The sequence below is a fragment of the Stegostoma tigrinum genome, chromosome 5, assembly GCF_030684315.1.
Source record: "Stegostoma tigrinum isolate sSteTig4 chromosome 5, sSteTig4.hap1, whole genome shotgun sequence".
Taxonomy (NCBI): Eukaryota; Metazoa; Chordata; class Chondrichthyes; order Orectolobiformes; family Stegostomatidae; genus Stegostoma; species Stegostoma tigrinum.
The window spans coordinates 17,279,007-17,300,896 of record NC_081358.1 but is presented as its reverse complement, the minus strand read 5'-3'; positions in this window follow the sequence as shown (position 1 = coordinate 17,300,896).

Below are 21,890 nucleotides of genomic sequence, written 5' to 3'. Positions count from 1 at the left end.
ACCTTTTTTTCAGAACAGCAAAGCCACTTTGTTGAACTGAATCATATTTTTTTCGGTTTGTTTCATTTGTGAAGAAATTAACCAAAAAATTGTTAACAGCTCTCAATCCTATCACCCAACTTCAGGCTGATACTTAACAGAGGTGATAGGTATCAGAGATAATGGGAACTGCAGATGCTGGAGATTCCAAGATAATAAAATGTGAGGCTGGATGAACACAGCAGGCCAAGCAGCATCTCAGGAGCACAAAAGCTGACGTTTCGGGCCTAGACCCTTCATCCATGTTGGCTGTCAGTCAGAAAGCTAGCTAAGGTTCCATGTTGCTTCTATTAGAGAAAATTAAGTGCCACTCAGGCATTAATTTGACTTGGTAGGCCTTTCTCAGGATCGAGGATTCTGGAGGGTAGAAAACCTGCCCACCAAGAGCTACCAACCAACCAGCTCTGTTGAATAGATGTGCCACTGGGAAGACAATGGCTACTGCCTGTCTGGCATGTACCTGAAACCTGGCAGTTAACTTGCACAATAATATCTCACAAGCAAATGAGAGAGCTAAACAGATAATCAGCTATCCCGGTAATTAGTTGGGAAAGTTTGGCTATTTGGCCATAGGCCTGAGTGCTATTAGAAATAGACTGTTAACTTTGGGTGGCTTTGTGGAGAATTTCTCTACGAGAGCCTAGTATGATTTTTTTTAATAGACAATAGATGCTGGAGTAGGTCATTCGGCCCTTTGAGCCAGCACCACCATTCATTATGATCATGGCTGATCATCCACAATCAGTATCCTGTTCCTGCCTTATCCCCATAACGCTTGATTCCACTATCTTTAAGAGGTCTGTCTATCTCTTTCTTGAAAGCATCCAGAGAGTTGGCCTCCACTGCCTTCTGGGGCAGAGCATTCCATATATCCACCACTCTCTGGGTGAAGAAGTTTTTCCTCAACTCCATTCTAAATGGCCTACCCCTTATTTTTAAACTGTGTCCTCTGGTCCTGGACTCACCCATCAGCGGAAACATGCTTCCTGCCTCCACAGTGCCCAATCCCTTAATAATCTTATACATTGTCAATCAGATCCCCTCTCATCCTTCTAAAGTCAAGAGTATTCAAGCCCAGTCACTCCAATCTTTCAACACATGACAGTCCCGCCATTCCGGGAATTGACCTTGTGAACCTACGCTGCACTCCCTCAATAGCAAGAATGTCCTTCCTCAAATTGGGAGACCAAAACTGCACACAATACTATTGCACACAATGCTATTCTCTGAAACTTACCTCATGCCCCACTTGGCCCATGCTCCCATTGACCAGCGGTGGAAATATTCACCACTGCCAGTACCTACCACCGTTCCTCAAACTCAGCCATGCACCCAGGTCAAGCACTGCCAGCTAGGAATTGCCCTTGACTGTGCCCGTAGTGGCAGGGAAACAGACAAAATGCTTTTCAGAGCACACTGGTGATTTAGCTGACTCTTCGTTGCAAATACAGATTCGTATTGGTTAATATGGTGCTCTATAAGAACCAAGCTACAGGGTTACCCGTCCATTTATGAACTCTGTTTAAAGGAATATAATGCCTGTCACAATGCCAACTGTAGTCCATTGCTTTTTCAAATGCGCCATTAGACTCCACTGTCCAAACCCTCCTCAAAGCCAGGATGGTTTCAACTATCAGTGATCCTTCCAACCACCATAACCCCTGTTTTCCAATATTTTCTCGTGTATTCATTAGCAACTCCTTTGTCTGTCAACTGTCTTTCTCTCTCTTTGAGCTCTATCCTATCGTTTACTCCCTACCCCACTCACCTCCCTATTTTCTGCATATAAACTGACATTTTCCCAGTCACTATCAGTTCTGAGGAAGGGTCAGCAGACCTGAAACATTAACTCTGATTTTTCCTTCACAGATGCTGCCAGACCTGCTGAGCTTTTCCAGTAACTTTGTTTTTTGTCCCTCATTTACAGCACATGCAGTTCTTTTGGTTTTTGTTTTTCAGTGCTTGGTTGTCTCCCCTCTTAGTTGTTGGTTTGGCAAACCCTTTCTATTATTGCCCTTCCGCACCCCAGCAAGCTGCCTCCAATTTGCCGGAACTGATTTTCCAAACTTGACTACCACAGCACTGGCACCTGATAATCCCCCCTTGTCCTTCATTGAGGTGACCCCCACAACTGAGCATGGCCCACCATCCTTCCTGACTTGGACCTACAGCTCCAACTCTTGACTGGTCAGATCACTGGCTCATTTGTGTGTGGCTCGCTGAAGAGTATGCTTGACTCCCCAGACCGGTTGTATTGGACACATAGGAATGGCTGTGGCCCACAACGCAGAGTGCAGTAATATGACCTCCTTGACCCTGACCACCCTAAGCAGCCAACAGATCATTCCCAGGTGCCTGGATTGGTAGTAGATGAAGCCTGGAATTACTGCAACAGGACCACCTCCATGCCACCTCCCACCTCTCTTCCAAACTGAAGACTGATCTTTCCCTGGCTGAAGACTGTAAACTTTGAGATATGATCAGTTTGTTTGCTGAGTAGCATTTTGTTGCAGGTGTGAGATTGACGTAGCAGGGTCCCAAATGACAACATGTCCATCTCCTTAACTGATAACTTCTGACAGCCATGCACTGCTTTGTGCTAAACGACAAGGCGAGGCAGAAGGATTGTGAGCCTTTAAACGTATGCTCTGGAGGTAAACTGCAAGAATGTCAGGTAGAGATGTTGAGTATCTAAGTTGATGCAAAGTGTGTGAATTCTAAGAGAATGTCGAGCCCAAGATTCACCTTGATCCAATCTATGCGTTGGGTTGATGGCCCTGTGAACACCATGGCCTCACGGCAGCATTATAATGAAAGGTGCAGGTGATCTCCAAAATGCAAACTTGAAGTGCAGGCCTGTGCTGTTAGTGGATTCAAGTAGTGCCACAAGAGTGTCGTGAGGCTGGTACATATCTGATGCCAATGCATATGAATAGGAGGTGTGGGCACTCACTTCCCATGGAGGTATGCCCTAAGATGTTGGCGACGCCTGCCCAAGAGGCTGAGAGGAGCAAACAGTGAGTTAGATTCGTGATAATGGGAACTGCAGATGCTGGAGAATCCAAGATAATAAAATGTGAGGCTGGACGAACACAGCAGGCCCAGCAGCATCTCAGGAGCGCAAAAGCTGACGTTTCGGTTCCAGAACCCTCACCCCATCCCCCTCTCTGATGAAGGGCCTAGGCCCGAAACGTCAGCTTTTGTGCTCCTGAGATGCTGCTGGGCCTGCTGTGTTCATCCAGCCTCACATTTTATTATCAGTGAGTTAGATTCACCAGCTTTGATTTTCACATCGTGAAATGACACCATCTGGTTTCTCACTGGACTTCAGTTCTGAAGAAAGTCACTGGATCTGAAACATTTATTCAGCTTTCTCTTCACAGATGCTGCCAGACCTGCTGAGATTTTCAGCAAGTTATGTTTTTGTTCTTAATTTCCAGCACCTGCAGTTCTTTGTTTTTATGCTAAAGAAGTCCATGGGAAAAGCTACAAAATTACAACCTCTTGACAGTGCTACAAGTTACAAATAAAATGATTTGGAACTTAAAGTTCTAGCCTCAGTGAAACTGACAGCTTTGACTGTCATTATAGAGCAATACTGATAACATCTTGTGAAACCCACACACACATTGTAAATGTAAATATCAGGAAGTTATTGTAGTGATACTCCATGCCTCCAGACGGTGTGCTGTTGCAGTCTTTGCATTCACAATCAACACAGTAGTCATTGTTGATGGCAATTACAATCTTTTAATATTATTAATTCTGCTTAAAAACATGCAAAATATCAAGCTTTTGCAAATGAAGCAAAACTGATGTACTGAGTCAAAATTGCTATTGACCATCTTCTGAGCATTAAGTAACCAATTTTAGCAGTTGAGTTTTGTTCCTTCAGAGTCAAAATTGCATGTTCCAAAATGTTTAAACATTTTTTGTTTTGTTCTTCCAACATTTGATATTTACTTTATCCACCATAATTTTGTGCGTCCTATTCTTTATTCTACTTTCTGTAAAATGATTAAAACATGAATAATATTGCATGCGTTAAACTGCTGATTTGCTGTCTGTGAGAATTCTACAATCTAACTGGCTGATCAGCCTGTTTCATTACTTCTTTGTTGCCAGATGCCACGGATTCCTTGCACAACTATGGGAGAATGTTATTCCCAAAATAATCACTATTGCACCATCCAACAAGTTGGGCACTGAATTTTTAAGAAATGTTATTTTACTAATAAAATGGCTTCAGCACCAATCACAAACATTGGCATTAAGACAGATGTAAGTTTTAAAATAGTAAAATATCTCATAAGACCAGTAACTTACATTGTTTCATTTGGAAAAAAAAACACACTGAGAAAGCATCAGGAACCATTTCATAATATTTCAACATAATTTGCTTAACTCAGCACTGATTAATTAGTTGTTTTGCATGAAAGACAGGTGGAAAACTGAAATATGTTGCTCAGCAATATGAATAAATTCATCAGAGCCCAAAACACTGAACAATTTCTAAGTCTTAAACAATTAGGTTTGCGGTTGCAGTTTCTGGAAACTATAATGAAGATGTATGCCAATCAATTTTCCTCCCTGAAATTCACAGGTAAACTAAGCATATGGTTTCCCTTGTGCATAGACTGTCTGCTGCATATTGAACACTCACAGTGCATTTGATACGAGCCAAAGAGATGATTTCTGGCAATGTTTTTCATTAACTTGGCTTCAGTTTGTTAATTTTTGTATTATTGACAATTCTGGCTGAATTTAAGTTCTCTGCTGGATTTACTCACTTGAAATAATGGTCATTAAGCCAATAAAAGAGAAATTTGGTAGTATCATTTGAAGACTTGAACTTCAATAAAATACTTCTTTTTTAATTTACTTATCAAAGTGTTTTTAACTATGAATTATTTTAAAAAGCTGCAAGTCAAATCCAAGTTCTGAAGCTTTATCACATTGCAACCTAAAAATTATTGTTGATGATAAAAGTGTTATTCAACAAACAAATGTATACTGTTTCATGGCAGTAGTAATCCATTTATTACAAATTAAAATTCCTGTTAAAATAGCACATAGATATCACGTACAAAAGTGGACAACAATTTGTTTTTTATCAAAAGTGTGCAATTGTTTCTTCTGATTCAATGTTTATTTATTAAGTTGATATGCTTTTTTAAGACAAAAGTGCTGATTAAGTAAAATTATTTGGTTCATCATTCAGGTCGACATTAAATATTAGCAACAAAATATGGATTTATGTTTCAACATAATGCAAACATTTGTATTTTTGTTCTCAATATAATTTTGTTGAATGTATATCAAATTGAATCACTAATCTCTATTCAAGGATGAACCTTTTTTTACACACAAAGTTCCAACATTTTTCTCCTGTAGACTGAAGATAATAAGCAGCTTGCTACAATTTCTGACAATGAGGTTGATGAAGCTTAAAGTTTAATTTTCACCTCCAGACCCTAATTTTTAACCTGCTTTTTTTTCTGCACTTAAAATGTATAGGGCCCTTTTACCTCTGATGCTCTTCAATGGTACCTGACTGCAGCCTGTTAGCAGATGTCAACATGGAGTTTCCTTAACATTTTGAGACCTTTTGACATTTTTTTTGATATTTGTACTCTAAATGAAGGCCCACACTAAGTTACGATTGCTGCCTGTACATTTCCCTTCTAATCTTTGTTTTCTGTGAAAAATAGGCGAGACCGACAAATGCAAATTGCATTAAGTTTATTCTACCTGCCCCTTTTATATATCTGTTTAAACTAAAAGAACACAGAGGATGGATTTGGAATCATATATGTTTCTTCAAAACATTAGCCAGTATGCACTCCTATCCACATTTCCACATTCCTCACTTTAAAAAATCGATTATAACTTTAAAAACTATCGGCTTCACAGTTCATGTTTTCTTTTGAACAATAAGAAGTAAAACAAGTGATCTTCAATTGTATCCATATTCAGTGTACCAACCAGACCATTCCTTTTGCAAAACAAAGATGCCACCCGTTTTAAGGGGTATACTTAACTGACAACTGTTTTGTCAAAGGTTGTACTGCTTCAGTTGAGATACATTCTTAACTATACCAGTCTTCATTACAGTAAGTTTCCCTTTTGCTCAGTGTGAACAGGATGTCTGCTGATTTTATTTTTTTCTTGGTAAAGCCCTGAGGAAGGGTCACTGGACCCAAAACATTAACTGTGATTTTTTTCTTCCCAGATGCTGCCAGACCTGGTGAGCTTTTCCAGCCACTTCTGTTTTTGTTCCTGATTTCCAGCATCTGCAGTTCTTTCGGTTTTTATTCAGTACCGATCAAATACTCCTTGGGCCATACATTGGGAATAAATTTATTTCATTTAAAAGGAACTCCTAAACTCTGAGCAATGCACTTGGAATACCTTAGTGCATTGAGAGCTCTTTACGTGCAATTTAGTTGAATCATTGCAGAGATACGTTACAACTCAAAAAACAGAAACAGCTTTATGTTATGCTTAATGCAAATACCAGTGTTAGAATTTCAGGCTCTTCTCCTTAATATCTCTAGACCATTGGGTCTATACATACACTGTTAGAGCCTCCTGGCTTGTACTCGACAATTACTTCTGTGATCTGCAGTATACCTAGTTTGACCTTATTCTAAAGTAAGGCTTTCTTGCTTTTTTCAGAACTGGAACATAATGTACATTGATACTCAGTGTTGCCTGTTCACATGTTCCTTTTCTCCTCTTTATCTGCCCACTTCGTGGGGTTCTGGCTTGCAATCAGTAATTTGCTGGTGGTTCAAATTGCCCCCAGGTCCTGAGTTCTAGGCACTGGACTTATTTAGGAACATGTGAAATGAAGAAGGTAGGAAATAGGTATTTCAGGGCAAAAGAATCTCTGCATTTATTTAATTACAAGAAAAGGTAAGCATAATGTAAAGAATAAAGGTAAATACAACAAACCATGAAATTAATACGATCAATGTTACAGAGGAGAGTCATTAAATACACTATTAAATAAAACACAGATCAAACACTATTAGAACATAATCAACAGTTTTAATCACAGAATCTTTAACCAGGCTTCCTACCCCAGGGTGCCATGCAGTGTCACCACTCGCCTTGCCCTCCATGCTAGTTAGGTCGGAAACTTTGGGGCCTCAGGAGTTTAAGCTCATCACAGAGGAAAAAGTGATTTTTAAGTACAGCTGGCTATTCTCGTTTGCCATACACTGTGCCTGGATGAAGACTTTGGACTGTGTAGGCCCTCAGTCTGGATTGTGTCTGCTGATGCGGCAAGACCCATATTGGGTTTATCCAGTGGCACTTGATTTTCCTTACTTTCTGGTGGTTTAGCGGGCCCGGTTTTCACCTCAGGACGTGAGGCCTTGGGGAATCACTCAGATCGGTGGTTTTAGGAGGTTGTCGGTTCTTAGGCCTGCTGGTCATGGTTGGTTGCCATTTGTCCCTCTGGTTTAAAACAGGCCTGCATCAGTAGCTTGTGGAATTGCTATCGGATTTCCGTTTTTGGAGATAACTCTCGGAAATAGCCACAAAAACAAAGTTGCTGGAAAAGCTCAGCAGGCCTGGCAGTATCTATGAAGGAAAAAAAAGCAGAGTTAACCTTTTGGGTCCGGTGAGCCTTCCTCAGAACACAGAAATAGCTGGTGGAATTAGCTGTTGGCTCCTTGGAACATTCCTGAGAATAGCTCTTTGGAGCACTCCCAGAGAACGTTGCCTTTTGAATGTTCACTAGATTAGCAGCCTGGAACCCACAGTGAATAGCTGTGGGGGCCACTGCCGGGGAATAGTTGTTTCAGGTGAAGTCGGGGCCTGCAATTATACTGATTTTGAGCCCCTTATTTTTGTGCCAGATCTGTGCTTGCCAATGTGTTTCTGATGTTCCTTTTGAAGTCCATTGGCTTCCCAACACTTAAGAGTATGTGTGAATCTATTTTGATTGCAGTTGAATATTCGGCACCTACATAGGCCCCATACTGTTTGTGCTGGGTATCCTGAGGTGTAAAAGTTAGTATCAATTGACATGTTAGGTTTGGTTGATTGTTCTCTTTGAATGGAGGTGTAAATTGGAATTTGAGGCTGAATAATAGTCCCAGACTGAAATCATTCTGAGGTAACAAGGTGTAGAGCTGGAGGAACACAGCAGACCAGGCAGCATCAGCGGAGCAGGAAAGCTGGCATTTCAGGTCTGGATGCTTATTCCAAAATGAGGGAGGGGAAGGGGGCTCTGAAATAAATAGAGATAGGGGAAAACAATGATGGAAGGTGGATAGAGGAGCAGATAGGTTGGGAGGGAAGATGGGCAAGCCATGGAGGTGGGGATGAGGCTAGTGGATAGGGTGTGTGTTGATCAGTGAGATGGGAAGAGCAGGTAGGTGGGAGAAAAGACAGGTCAAGGAACAGGAACGAAAAGAGCTGGCCATGGGATGAGCTCTGTGATGGGAGATTTTGAAGCTTGTGAAGTCCACATTCAGACCATTGAGCTGCAGGGTTCCCAAGCAGACTATTCTTCACAAGCTTCAAAATCTTCCCTCTCCTGACCTAATCCCAAGACCAGCCCATCTCCTTCCCACCTCCTTGGCTTTTCCATCTTTCCTCCCACCAATCTGCTCCTCCCACCTCACTGATAATACACCAACCCACTTCCTCCCTACTAGTCTCAACCCCACCACCTTGATCTGTCCATTTTCCCTCACCCTACACTCCCCTTCCTCCCCACTGACCAACCCCTATCCCAACTCCCTACTTGCACTCACCTTGACTGGCTTCATCCCTGCCTCCTTGACCTGTCAGTCTTCTCTCCACCTATCTGCTCCATTATCCAGCTTCCATCATCCCCTTCCTCTCTATTTATTCCAGAGTCCACTTCCCTTCCCGCATTTCTGAAGAAGGGTCTAGACCTGAAATGTCAGCTTTACCGCTCCTCTGGTGCTGCCTGGCCTGCTGTGTTCATCCAGCTGTACACTTTGTTATCTCAGACTCCAGCATCGGTAGTTCCTACTATCTCTGAAATTATTTTGGCTCTGTGCATGTTTGTTGTAGCCTGAGGTCAGGATTTTGTCCAGTATCTTAGATTTTAGAAAAGTTCAGAATCTTGTCCAGTATTTTAGATAATGGGGACTTTTGCTTAATTCTACAACTTTGATCTCTTCTGTTGACGTTAAATCAACATCATCATCATTTGTAAATTCCAGTAGACTGCAGAAATAACATTTTTGCTGAATGTATAATTTGCATCCTTCTAAACCTGCAATTGTTTTGACACATCTGGCTGCTACAAAAGAAAAATAATATACAGAACAAGGTAACACAAATGGAATTGAAGTGATGCTGTAACCAATGATGCAGACCCTAAAAATTCCATTTTTTTTGCCATTTGCTTTGTATAAACTCAGAACAATATTATTGGGGAGTAGAATGTGATGAGGTCTTTTCTGAAAATGTTTTGCTCCAAAATTTCTGAATCCAAACAGAGCATTATCATTTTCTGTGCTGAATATTTCTATGACTCAATGATTCTAAGACCGCATTTCACCGAAGAGCCAGATACTGTGGATTAATCTGTAGCCAAACTTTACTATGGTGTCTTTCAGCCTGGCTGTAAGGATTTGTAGCAATTGTAGAAATATTTTCAGTGCTCTGAGTAAGTCTGTCCATGATGATCAGCTCATGAGAAGTTTCAATCTTATGCAAACTGGTTTGTCATTATTCATTGCAAATGACAATGTAAAAAGCACAGATCTGATGCAATACCCACTTATTAAAGATGCAATTGGTGGGCACAATTGTGTTGGCTCTGATATCAGTCTCCAAGCTATACAGCAATTGAGCTGCAAGCCACTCTTGACGGGAGTTTTCAAGATTGAATGATTAACGTTGGATTTGTCAGTTTGTATTATTAATATAACAGGCTGCAAATGGGAAGAAAAGAGGGATGAAGAGATTTAGGGTTGAGGGAAAAGGCCGATGAAGGGGAGTTTATAGCGCAGCTTGGAGAGCTGTGATTGTAACTGAAGCATGGTTAGTGAATTGGTCCTAGGGTCAGTTTCGAGAAAAACAGCAGGGAGATCAAACAGCTTAGGTTATTGGGGTAATTATGGGTCAGAAAGCAGGTTAACTTGTTGGGCACTTCGCCTGGTCCACAAGCAGCCTGATCGGTCTATTTTCCCAACTCTCCTGTAATCAGAATTCCTGTCCTGCAGCTCTAAAAAGGCAAAACAAAATTTCAGGTACATATGCTCATTAACATATTTGAGTATCCTAACACCTCTTTTGAGTTTGTAAGAACTGCCGATGCTGGGGCCTGAGATAACACAGCGGAGGAACATAACAGTCCAGGCAGCATCAGAGGAACAGGAAAGCTGACATTTCGGGTCAGGACCCTTCTTCAACTCCACGCTGTGTTACCTCTTTCGAGTTGCAAGCCGCTCTTGTTAAACGTTTCCATGATTGAATGATTAGCGTTAGATTTGTCAGCTTGTAGAACTGGTAAGCTGATGGGCAAAACAAATTTATATGAGGCTTTTATTTCTCACAGCAATGACATGTGTTTGGAATTCAGCCTTTCCTCTCCCCACGCCATGCCATGTAAGACATGTCACAAATTGCCAAAGCCCCAATAGAGAAAGGCCACCTCAGTTCATGACCCTTCTGTTGAGGGGTGCAGCTGACCCAAAATTTTTGATAATTTTACTTTGGTTGTACTTAAGAGATATGTTAACGAGAAAGGCACATTTTCACATGCAGGGGAATCTCATTTTCAGAGGTAAGTTGGCTCATCTTCTTTGCAGCATTTTGTTGTAACAGATGAGGATGTAAATCTCGGGGAATAAAAACTGGTAAAATGATTGTCCTTACGGCCAGACTGAAAGACACCATAGTAAACTTTGGCTGCAGGTTAATCCACAATATCTGGCTCTTTGGTGAAGTGCGGTCCTAGAATCATTGAGTCATAGAAATATTCAGCAAAGAAAAAGGCCTTTCAGCCCATCACATCTGACCCTGTCAAATGCTATCACCTAACTATTCTAATTTCATTTTCCAGCGCTCGGTCTAGAGTCTTGTATATCCTGGCATTGCAAATGACATCTTTGAACAATTAGCTCCTCAGAAGAACACTTCGTTCCTCAGGATTCTGTTTGCTCACAAACTCAACTGTATATATGAGATGTAAATCACACAGGGTCACCTTCTTAATGTAATGACTATAAGCATCTTCAGTTATTTGTCTCCATAACAACCAAGCCATTTATTTGTGGAAATGTTTTCAGTGCTCTGAGTAAGCCTATCCATGATGATCAGCTCATGAGAAGTTTCAATCACATGCAAACTGGTTTGTCATTGTTCATTGCTTACAGCATTAGAAGTGAAGCAGTACGGGTGTTGAGGTTGTACAGGACATTGGTGAGGTTGCTTTTGGAGTGCTGTGTATGGCTCTGGCTGTCCTGCTATAGGAAGGATAATATTAAACTGGACAGGATTCAGAACAGATTTAGCAGGATGCTGCTGGGACTGGAGGGTTTGGGTTATTAAAACAGGCTGGATAGGCTGGGACTTTTTTCCCACCGGCATGTAGGAGATTGACCGGTAACTTTATGGAGATTCATAAAATCATGAGGAGCATAGATAAGGTGAGCAGCAAAGGTCTTTTCCTGAGGGTGGGTGACTTCAAAATTTTTAAAGTAAGATGGAAAAGATTTAAAAGGGAGCTGAGAGACAAATTTTTCACACAGATGGTGGTTTGTGTGTGGAGTGAATTGTCAGAGGAAGTCGTTGATGCTGGCACAGTTACAACATTTTAAAAAAACCATTTAGATGGATACATGAATAGGAACGTTTTAGAGGGATATGGGCCAAACACAGTCCAGTGGGACTACTGTAGTTTGGGAAACTTTGACAGCATGAAAGAGTTGGACCAAAGGTTCGGTTTCTGTGCTGTATGACTCTATGGTTGTACAAGTCTAAGCAACACAGCCACTCTGCCTGAGGTTAGAAATTCTAACTGCAGCAGGCAAGTGACGTTGAACTCAAAATTGAGCTCAACTTAAAAGACCACCTTTCCTGTTTTCACCTTTGTCACTTTGGAGAAAATCTGTCACTGCTGCAACAAAAATCCAGGCCAAAGTCTTTCAGTATACCCTACCTTTTGTAAAAAGTGAGCGCTTGCCTTTTGCATGGGAAAAGGAAAACATTGCAGTAGTTTTCTGCTCCTCTGAGAATCCCAAAGATTTTCATAGCCGCTTTTTTTTAAAAATTGAGGTATAATAATTGTTGTTTCATGATCTAGTTTATGCAGTACAAATGGCAAATGAGGGATACGAACTTTTAATCTGCTGTGCTGCTGCTCCTGCTGGGAGACATTGTCCAGGATAAGAAAGATACTTTGTTCTTCAAGTCCCTTGAAAATTTAAAAGGCCACCTAAGCAGAGGGAGACTGTTTGATCATTTCATTCAATGAGTGAATAATAATCAGCATGTTAGAGTTTGTACCAAGAATGCCCGTGACTCTACTATTGTACTCTGAGCAGTGTGCATTGCTCAGGTAAGGACACCTTATTTTTAGAGTACCAGTTTGTTCCTGCACCCTTAGAAATGTGTTTTGCTGACTTGCCAGCTTCTATTTGATGGGTTGGAAGAACCTGGTTGTATCCAGAAACGTAAAAAAAATCAGTATGGAGACTCATTAAACTACAATGTGCACTAATTCTCTAGATATCGTGACAATGTGTCTGATTAGTGCAGGCAGCATTAGCAGGAGATGGCTCTCGTTAGGAGAAAAGTTTCCAAACCTTCTAAGTAATTATCCAGAGGAAAGATACTTGCCTTTACTTTTGGCAAAAGGAATGATGTGACAGACTCGATTGATTGCATGAATGCTATTTACCATTTATCACAATTTACTCTTCACTTTTCTTAAGTAAAGGTCTTGTGGTTTGTTTCACTGATGCCTTTTTTTTTCACAGGGAAAGTGATCAAAATATTGCCATTTGCATTCACAGCATCTGTCCCTTGCTTTGTACCTATTGACAGCAAACTGGCTGATGGCAGCTGCCCCCACTAGGGACATAGAAACACAAATAGCATAAAAGCTGTGGTAACCTTCATAATGACGAGGAGAACTGTCCCTGTTGTGGAAATGTCTGCAGATCAATGTGGAGAAGATAGCACACCTCAGTGGCAAACTCTGTAATGAAGCAGAAATCGTAAAGGTAACTGCTCGTTGACATTCTATATTGAAGTGTCAAGGTGTAAAAGTGGGGATCCAAAGCACTGACAGAAGTGGATGCAGCACTTAGTGTATTGCCATATCTGTACTCAGCGTCCACAACAACTTACTTTTATATAGAATCCTTAATGCAAAATATTCCAAGATGATTCACAGGAGCATTGTCGAAGCAAATCCGACACCAAATTACATATGGAGAGGTCAGGCCCAGTGACTCGAAATTTTGTCAAAGATGTATGTTTCAAAGACTGTCTTTAATGAGAGACAGGCAGAAAAGTGGATGAGGAATTCTTGAACGTAGGGCCTAGGTGGTTGAGAGCAAGGTCAGCAATTTTACACAGTGAAAATTAGGGGAGTACAGTGACTTCAGAGGGTTGTAAAACTGCGGAATAGTACAACGATCGGAAGTGGTAAGACCATGGAATAATTGAAAAATACATGAGAATTTTTGCCAGGCCAGGAGCCAATGTAATTCAGTGAGCTCTTGGTGATGGGTGAACAGGGAAATGTCTAGGTTAGGATATGGGTAACAGAATTGTAATTAGTAATTTTTCAGATTGGCCCATTGTTGGATTATTTTTCACACATTGATGTGTTCAGATGCACATTAAGCAGTCAGAAATAGAATTACAAGGACAGAATATATTACAGAGCATTTGATATGTCATCTAAATATGTTAAGCGACAGCAAACAAATCCTTGGCCCTTCATCTCACAAAGAACCAGCCAGATATGTAGCACGTGCATTTAAAATTTATAAGACACTGCACTAAACATATCAATCCAATATAATTTAATACTTATGTCCCAAGTGAATGAATAGCTCTGCAGTACAACCTGAGTGAGATGAGTTAATACCTCCATGCTGGAGTTATCAAAGATAGATTTTGTAGCCATCATTAATTTAATATATGTATATATGCTAGCACACATGAATATTCTCACTCAAGAAAGCATCAATCCCACAAAAGCATTTGGTTAGGTTTTCCATTACAGTCAGCATTGAATTGCACCTTTATTTATGATAACTTAAATTATGTGGAATTAAATAGAGGTTATAAAACCAGTATATTTTAATTATTTATAACGAGCAGGCTTTAATGTTTCATTTGGCTTTGATCATAACCGAGAACAATTCAGCTTGAAGTAGCTATTTTGCTCACTTTATTTACTACCTGGTGCTCTTAGGGATTAACATGAGTGTAATGTTTGCTCCTGCTCCCGCTCAGCAATGCCAGTGTCAAGTCACAGCACAGAAAGAAAATAATAGTAAAACTGGCCAAGCTCATCTTGTGCGAAATGGAGATTAAATGCGATCAGTGCATTCATTTCCAATTTTTTTTTAGTGCCTTTTCTCCCTCTGTGGGTCTATTTTGTCATTTTTCCAATGTTGACTTTTGAAACTCTCAAGTATCTTTCCTGAAAATGCTGCATATCATGCACAGAAGTATGATCTTATGTCCTGTTGTACTGTTGAAAATAAATCTTGTTTTTGATGGCTTAGGGCCAAATCTCGAATAATAGTGTGGGTTAGATGGGCTTGAGATCGGTATGACAGGTCGGCACAACATCGAGGGCCGAAGGGTCTGTACTGTGCTGTAATGTTCTATGTTCTATGTTCTAATTATACATCCTTGGCTTCAATTTCTTCATGTTTAGTCTTTCCGTCTTCATGTACTTCTCCACTTTAATACCTGGGAACGGTTTAACTTTCAACTCCATATCTTCCCTGTTAAAACTGGAAATGAGCAAGAACAAGATGGGCTGGGTTTGGAATTCCAGCTTCTGGGAACTGTGCCAAAGGAGGTTTAATGACTGAACCAAAGCTGGAAATGTAAGTGGCATGGCAAATTTCAGCTGTATCCTGATGTACATCTTACCCAGCCCTATTGTCTACAGATCTCCTTAAGCTTTGTCCTGCAAATCAATCCTCAAATGAAGTCACCTTTGCATGTGCAACCAACTCACTCTGTTGTGGCTTTTCCATCTGACTGGCTATTGTTGAGACAATTGTTTTAACACAATGTCTCACTTGTCCCTCACAGCTGTAACCCTTCACAAAGTCATCCTGCTATCCTCTCAACACATTTAGTTCTTCACACTCATAAGCCTCTTTTCTTCTGTTCCTTGCAGGTGAAAGGAATATAGAACACTTATGAAAGACAGAGATATTGAAGTGGGCATCTAGTTGTCACCATTTTCAAATCCACAGAGAAGGAGTAAATGGAAATAAGAGGAATCTTGACATGTTTTACCATTACAAATACAAGTTTGAGGGTTTCCTGCTACCTAATTACAGAATTAGGTATCACACGCTGTAACATGCAGTCTAGAATTCAATGGCATTACAAACATTGAATCTCCCACCATCAATAACCGAGGAATTAGTGTTGAGCAGAAGCTGAACTGGACCAGTTACATAAACAGTAGCTACAAAAGTATTTCAGAGACTAGGAATCTTGCAGAAACTAACTTACCACTTGACTCCCCAAAACCTGTCCAAAATCTACAAGGCACAAGTCAGGAGTTTGATGAAAAATTCCTCACTTGCCTGTGTAAGAACAGCACCAACAACAATCAAGAAGCTTGACAACATCAAGGACAAAGCAGCCTTCTTGATCAGAAAAAGCATCCGCATACATCCACTCCCTCCAAAACCAACACTCAGAAGCAACAGTGTGTACCATCTAAGAGATAGCAAGAACTGCAGAAGGTGGAGTCAGAATCAATACAGTGTGGCACTGGAGGAATACAGTGGCTCAGGCAGCAACAGAGGAGCAGAAAAGTTGACATTTCGGGTCAGGATGCTTCATCAGGACTCTAGTATGATGTACACTGCAAAAATTCACAAAGGCTACTGAACAACACCCTCCACACCCATGACCACTTCCACCCAAAAGGATTTGGGCAGGTGATGCCTACAAAAAGGATTATGTCTGGTATTAGTGTAGGTTGGGACAGTTTGATACAATTGACATTAATCTACTAAAAAATCGATGAAAACTGCTTGCATTCATTTTGTTGTTGGTCTTCATGGCTAGTATGCCCTGTTATCATTTAATCTCATGTGAGCTGCAAGTTGGTCCCTGCTTTTAAAGGTAAAAATTAGACATAAACCCATTTCATCCATTGTTGCAGCTATTACAAAAACCTTTCTGGTTAATTTTGAGAGTTGTGACTTTTTTCCCCATTCAGTATAAACTCCATTAGTTTACAGGTCAAAGACACTCAATCCAATTGAACACGACTTCAGAGGCAAGAACATTTTCATGATCCATAATTGTGAAATTTTACTTCACTCTGTAAAGTTGCTATGGGAATAATTTGCAAATAAATTGCTCAAGAAATGCTGACATGTTAATGTGTGCAGTTAAATCAGTTTAAATGTAGTTTCACTCCTGTTGGCAGTATGACTATGCTGTTTGTATGAGAGACAGCCTTAAGCCATTAATGATAACCATTTATGAATAAAAGTGGGTTTTAACGCATTGCCCATTAAAAGCAAATCATACCAATGAATGCAAAGCCCATCACAGACAATTCATTGATAAACGCTTTGGTTTTAGTTTCAGTCCATTGGGAACTGAATCCAGCAATTCAAAGTATAAATTCCTTTTATCAGATATTTATATTTCACTTTTCTGTCAAATATGCATCTGACACTGAAAATGGAAATGTCTAATAAGGCTATCCAAGTGGAATGTGATTATTTTCATAGCATTCTGCTCACTAAGGAGAGTGATGATGGTGTTGGAAAATGAAATCACATTTCTTATCTTTGTGTCCAATAACATCATAGGCATTTCTAAGCCATATGTAACTTCTGTGAAATGCAATTTCATAGGTATTGGCTAGGACATACATTTCATCAGCAGAATCAAACTGCACCTTTCCAACAGTAATAGTGCCACTGTCATTTTCTATACTGAATACTTCTCAGTGATACATACAATTCTAGCAACCAGTGCAAGTTTTGAAGAAAACTTTCATGGTGCTTTTGGATTCTCTGGAATCTAGTTTATGTTTAAACTCATTTTGTTTCATGATTCATAAACTGTTGCAAGGAGATCAGAGACACAGACAGAACATTTGTAGTGGGATTTTCTTGCTTCCTCACCTCATTAAAGTTCAATTTTAAGGAACACCTCACATAGATGGTGAGTAGCTGCTTCTGAAGTAGAGCGTATATGTCCTAAAAGTGGCAGCACTCTATGGGTGGGTTGAGCTCAGCTGGCTGTACCGCTGGTTCACTGTGTAGAATAATACCAATAGCATGAGTTCTATTCCTGCCCAGCTAAGTTTATAACAAATGACTGTCAATCTCAACCTTACCTCTTCCCTGAGGTGATGACTGTTGAGTTAAACTCACCGCCAGTTCTCTCTCTTTAATGTGAGAGCAGCACTGTGATCTGATATGACTACTGTCATTTTATCTAAGAATATGCCACTTCAGTGGATGCTCAACAGTGGCCCATCTTTTACCACTAGTCATTAGATCGGTGCTAGACAAAATGAAGACAAAGAGGGATCGATAATAATGAACTACCTTAATTAACATTAACACCACATTCTAGTAGAGGTAACAAATTCGACCACGTGCCTGCAGTAGATATTTGGGAAAGTACGACTTGGATGCAGTGGTGCCAGAACTAACCTATATTACGAGGTGAAGAAATTTAGAAGATCCAGAAGGAAAAAAAAGAAGTAATCTAGTTTATGGTTCTCAGGCTTTTACTGGTTTAAGAAGGCATAGACAGTCAGTCAGCAATTGAAATTGACAGGGAGAGATAGTGGCAGCCTTTGAAATAATGAAAAAGTTCCATATTTCAAAGGCAAATCTTCATTCAGAAGCTGGTAAGAAGCTCTGGGTCATAACTGTCTGCTAGAAAAATATAGAAAATGCAATCAAAGTTCATTTTTAATATCAGAGGCCTTCATAAAGGAATAACTGAATGTTCCAGAAAGTAAAGGCAGACGTCCCTAAGAGAAAGGATAATAATTGTATAAAAAATGGTGTAAGACTAGGAAGGGCAGTTCAGGGAGTATAAAAGAGATTTCTCACTTCTCACAATAGACACATTACCATCAGCATTGGGCTACATGAGGGACAACTGCAAGGAACAATAAAAGGGGAAGAAATTAAGTTTAGACTGGGTTTAAAGAATCAGGAATGTCTCAGAATTTACTTGAGCTGAAAACAATTACCTTTAGGGAAACCTAATAGAAGAGCCAAGCAGAATACACCTTTAGGGAAACCTAATAGAAGAGCCAAGCAGAATATGAAATCAGGAAAAGTTGAAGTCTTGAAAGAACCAGAACTCAGCAATTAACCCACAAGTTTGGTAGTAAAACTTATAAAGGCTACAAGCAGAGCATTTTATGTTGAATTTGTGTCAAGAAAAGTGCTTGGAGTTTTAATCCATGAAATGTGGGAAAATGTCCTTTTTACACAGAAGAAGGGTCACGACCTGAAACATTAACTTTCCTGCTCCTCTGATGCTGCCTATCCTGCTGTGTTCATCCAGCTCTACACTGTTATCTCTGACTCCAGCATCTGCACTTCTTGCTTTCTCAGAATTAGGCAAAGCTTTTCTTTGGCTGCGGAGGATACCCTTCTTCAGAATATTTCATTCTTATCTTCATTAAAAAGAAGACATTGTTTGAAATAAAAACTTGGTCCATGCCTGCCTTTGCAATTAGATGTAAAAGATTACATTTCACCATTCTAGTTGGGTGTTCTCTCACTGGAATTGTGATGAAGATTTATCTCTCAGTCAGTATTACAAGAAACAAATTATCCAATAATTTATTTAATTGTTATTCATGAAGCCTTTCTAAAGACTAAATAACTTGTGCTTATTAATGTTGCACAAATTACAATACTTTAAAAGTACTTCATTAGTTTTGAGGCATACCAGGCACTAGAGAGGACATGAAACTGCTGTCTAAATGTAAGTCCTTTATTTTCCTGATTATTATCAATCATTGACAAGAGATGAAACCAAAGTTTCAAGTCTAAATTACTACTTCGGGTAGCACAAGTCAAGAAAACACCAATTGGGATATGATTTATTTTCTTTTCACATTGTAAGCCAAACAAATATTGAGAATCTCAGCTTAACACAATTTAACATGATTGACTATGGTACTAGCTTCTCAGTCACCAGTGAGACTAAGCTGTCTTGTGTGGTGTTTGTGACAAGAACTGCTGCTCAACTGGCAGTGCTAGACATTCCTTTAGAAATTAAAGCACTCACAGCAGCCCTTGCTTTAATACAGTATACGTGAGGAAACTTTAGGGTCTGAATTTCCAAAGAGACTCTCCTGATCTCATGCTGTAACTCTAGCAGGCAATTGTTGGATAGATCATTTTGCTACCACTCTTGTTCTTATCAGTTACGCAATTGACATATTTCATCATCCACAAGTGTAAGAAGTACTGAGGCAACTAAGTTAAACATTGTTTATTAAGTTCCTCAGCTACTTTTGGTTAAACTGCATGAAGTTGTTGGAGGGAAGCAAAAAAACCTGAAGATCACAATCAGTCAGGCAGCATCATGGAGAGAAGGCAAGCTAATGTTGCGAGTCTACGTGAGTCTTCTGAAGAATTTGATAAGTTGTATTTGGCATTGCAGTTGCTTTATGGTGTTGGTCCTTCTAGGAGTGCAAGAGGAAGGAACAAAAAGAAATCTGTCTGATAGGCAGGACACAAGCAAAAGGAAAGCTGCTTGGAAGAACTCTTAATTGCACAATAACAACATTGCTGCACTCTGGAGAACACTACATGAGGTAGCTTTGATTCTTCATAGTCGTGCAACATTTGGGAAGAAGATAAATGGCTGGATTTCCAATAGAAGGATGAGGGAAGCAGAAACCTTGGTAAATGAAATCTATAGTTCTCAGGGCCTGACATATACCTCTGAGGAGGAGGTGACGGCTCAAGATGGTACATCATTAAACTTTCACCAAGCACCTAGCACTAACATGGATCAAAATACCTTGGTAGGCATGCACAATTTGACTGAAAGGGTTACAAACACTACTGTGATTACATAACAGTCACAGGTCCAGCTTTTTGAGAGAATGTAGGCTTTGAGCGCAAAGGAGTACTGGACGTGACCAAAATGTGAGCCCCAAGCTGGAGATAAGGCTCTGTATTTTTATTCAGGTTATCAGCATCTGTAGTTAGTTTGGACAAAGACCATGTCGTCAATTGCTTCAGCTAGCACAGTATTAGGAGGAGCAATCAAGGTCATTGCAGTCCTGAACATTTTTGACTCTATCTCCTTCCATGAGAACTATCAGCTGCATCATCAGTCTTTCTACAATCTATTCTTGCATTAAATGGATGACTGATGATTTGTTTGGTACAACATACACATTCATCATTTTTCCAGCAGTTTCTGTGCAAGCATTTGGCAGAGCTGGAAATGCAGTGTCATCAGGATTTTCATCAGCAATCTGTCTGTAACTAGCAAACAAACTTTCTGATTGTAAAAAAGCAAAAATACAAGGGCTAAAAAAAGTAGCTCTGTGAGCAATGAATGCCAGGTCACAACAAGTTTCCATACTCAGAAGTTATTAAATGTTAGACTGGAAGTATTCAGTTGAAAAAGAGGAATGGAAGATACAAATAAATTGTGTTGTGATCTTCTTCCACAAGCAAAACAAAAGCAACATACATTTCTACAATGCCTCTTGCACAATAACATACTTCATAAAAGCATCAGTAAACAAAATATGATCCTAAGCCGCATCAGGAGCTATTAGATCAGATGAACAAAACCTTGGTCAAAGAGCTAAGAATTGAGGAGAGTCTTAAGGGAGAAAAGTGAGATAGGGAGACAGAAATGAGCCCAAGTAGCTAAGTGAATGGCCACCAATGGTGGAGCTATATAAAAGTGGGATATTTTGAAGGCCAGAAATAGAAGTGTGCAAATTTCTGAGAGAGCATTTTTAAGGTATGGAGGGGCAAGCCTACAGACAGATTTGAAATAGCATCGGATGTTTAAACCTGAGGCACTGTTTAACCAGGAGCCTTTGTAATTAAGCAAGTAAAGAGGTGGTGGATGAATGAGAAATTTTAGAAGTTAAGACACAGGGAGTCATGTTTAGAATGAACTTCAGTGCACAGCGGGCAGAATGTGAGATGCTGAAGAGAAATGTTTTCATATGGTGAAGTCTGGAGGTTTCAACATTGGAAGAACTAAAACAGGGGAGGAGATGATTGTTGAATGAACATAACACAAGAACAAAAGGAGGCAATTCAGCCCCTTTAGGCTACTTAGCCATTTAATATGATCATGGCTGATCTCAAGTCCATTCTTCTGCCTGCTCTTCATAATCCTTCTACGCATTGCTGATTAAAAATCTGTCAATCTCTTGCTTAAATTTACCTCAAGTCCTGGCATCCATCATAATCTGGGGTAGTGAATTTTACAGATTTGAGAGAAGTAATTTCTCCTTATCTGGGTTTTAAACTTGCTACCTCTCACCCTAAAACCATGGTCTCTCATCTTAAATTGCACCATATTAGAGGATCTCTTCTTTCCATCTACTTTGTCAAACCTCTTTTGCATCTTATATACCTTAGCTAGATCTCTTCTCATTC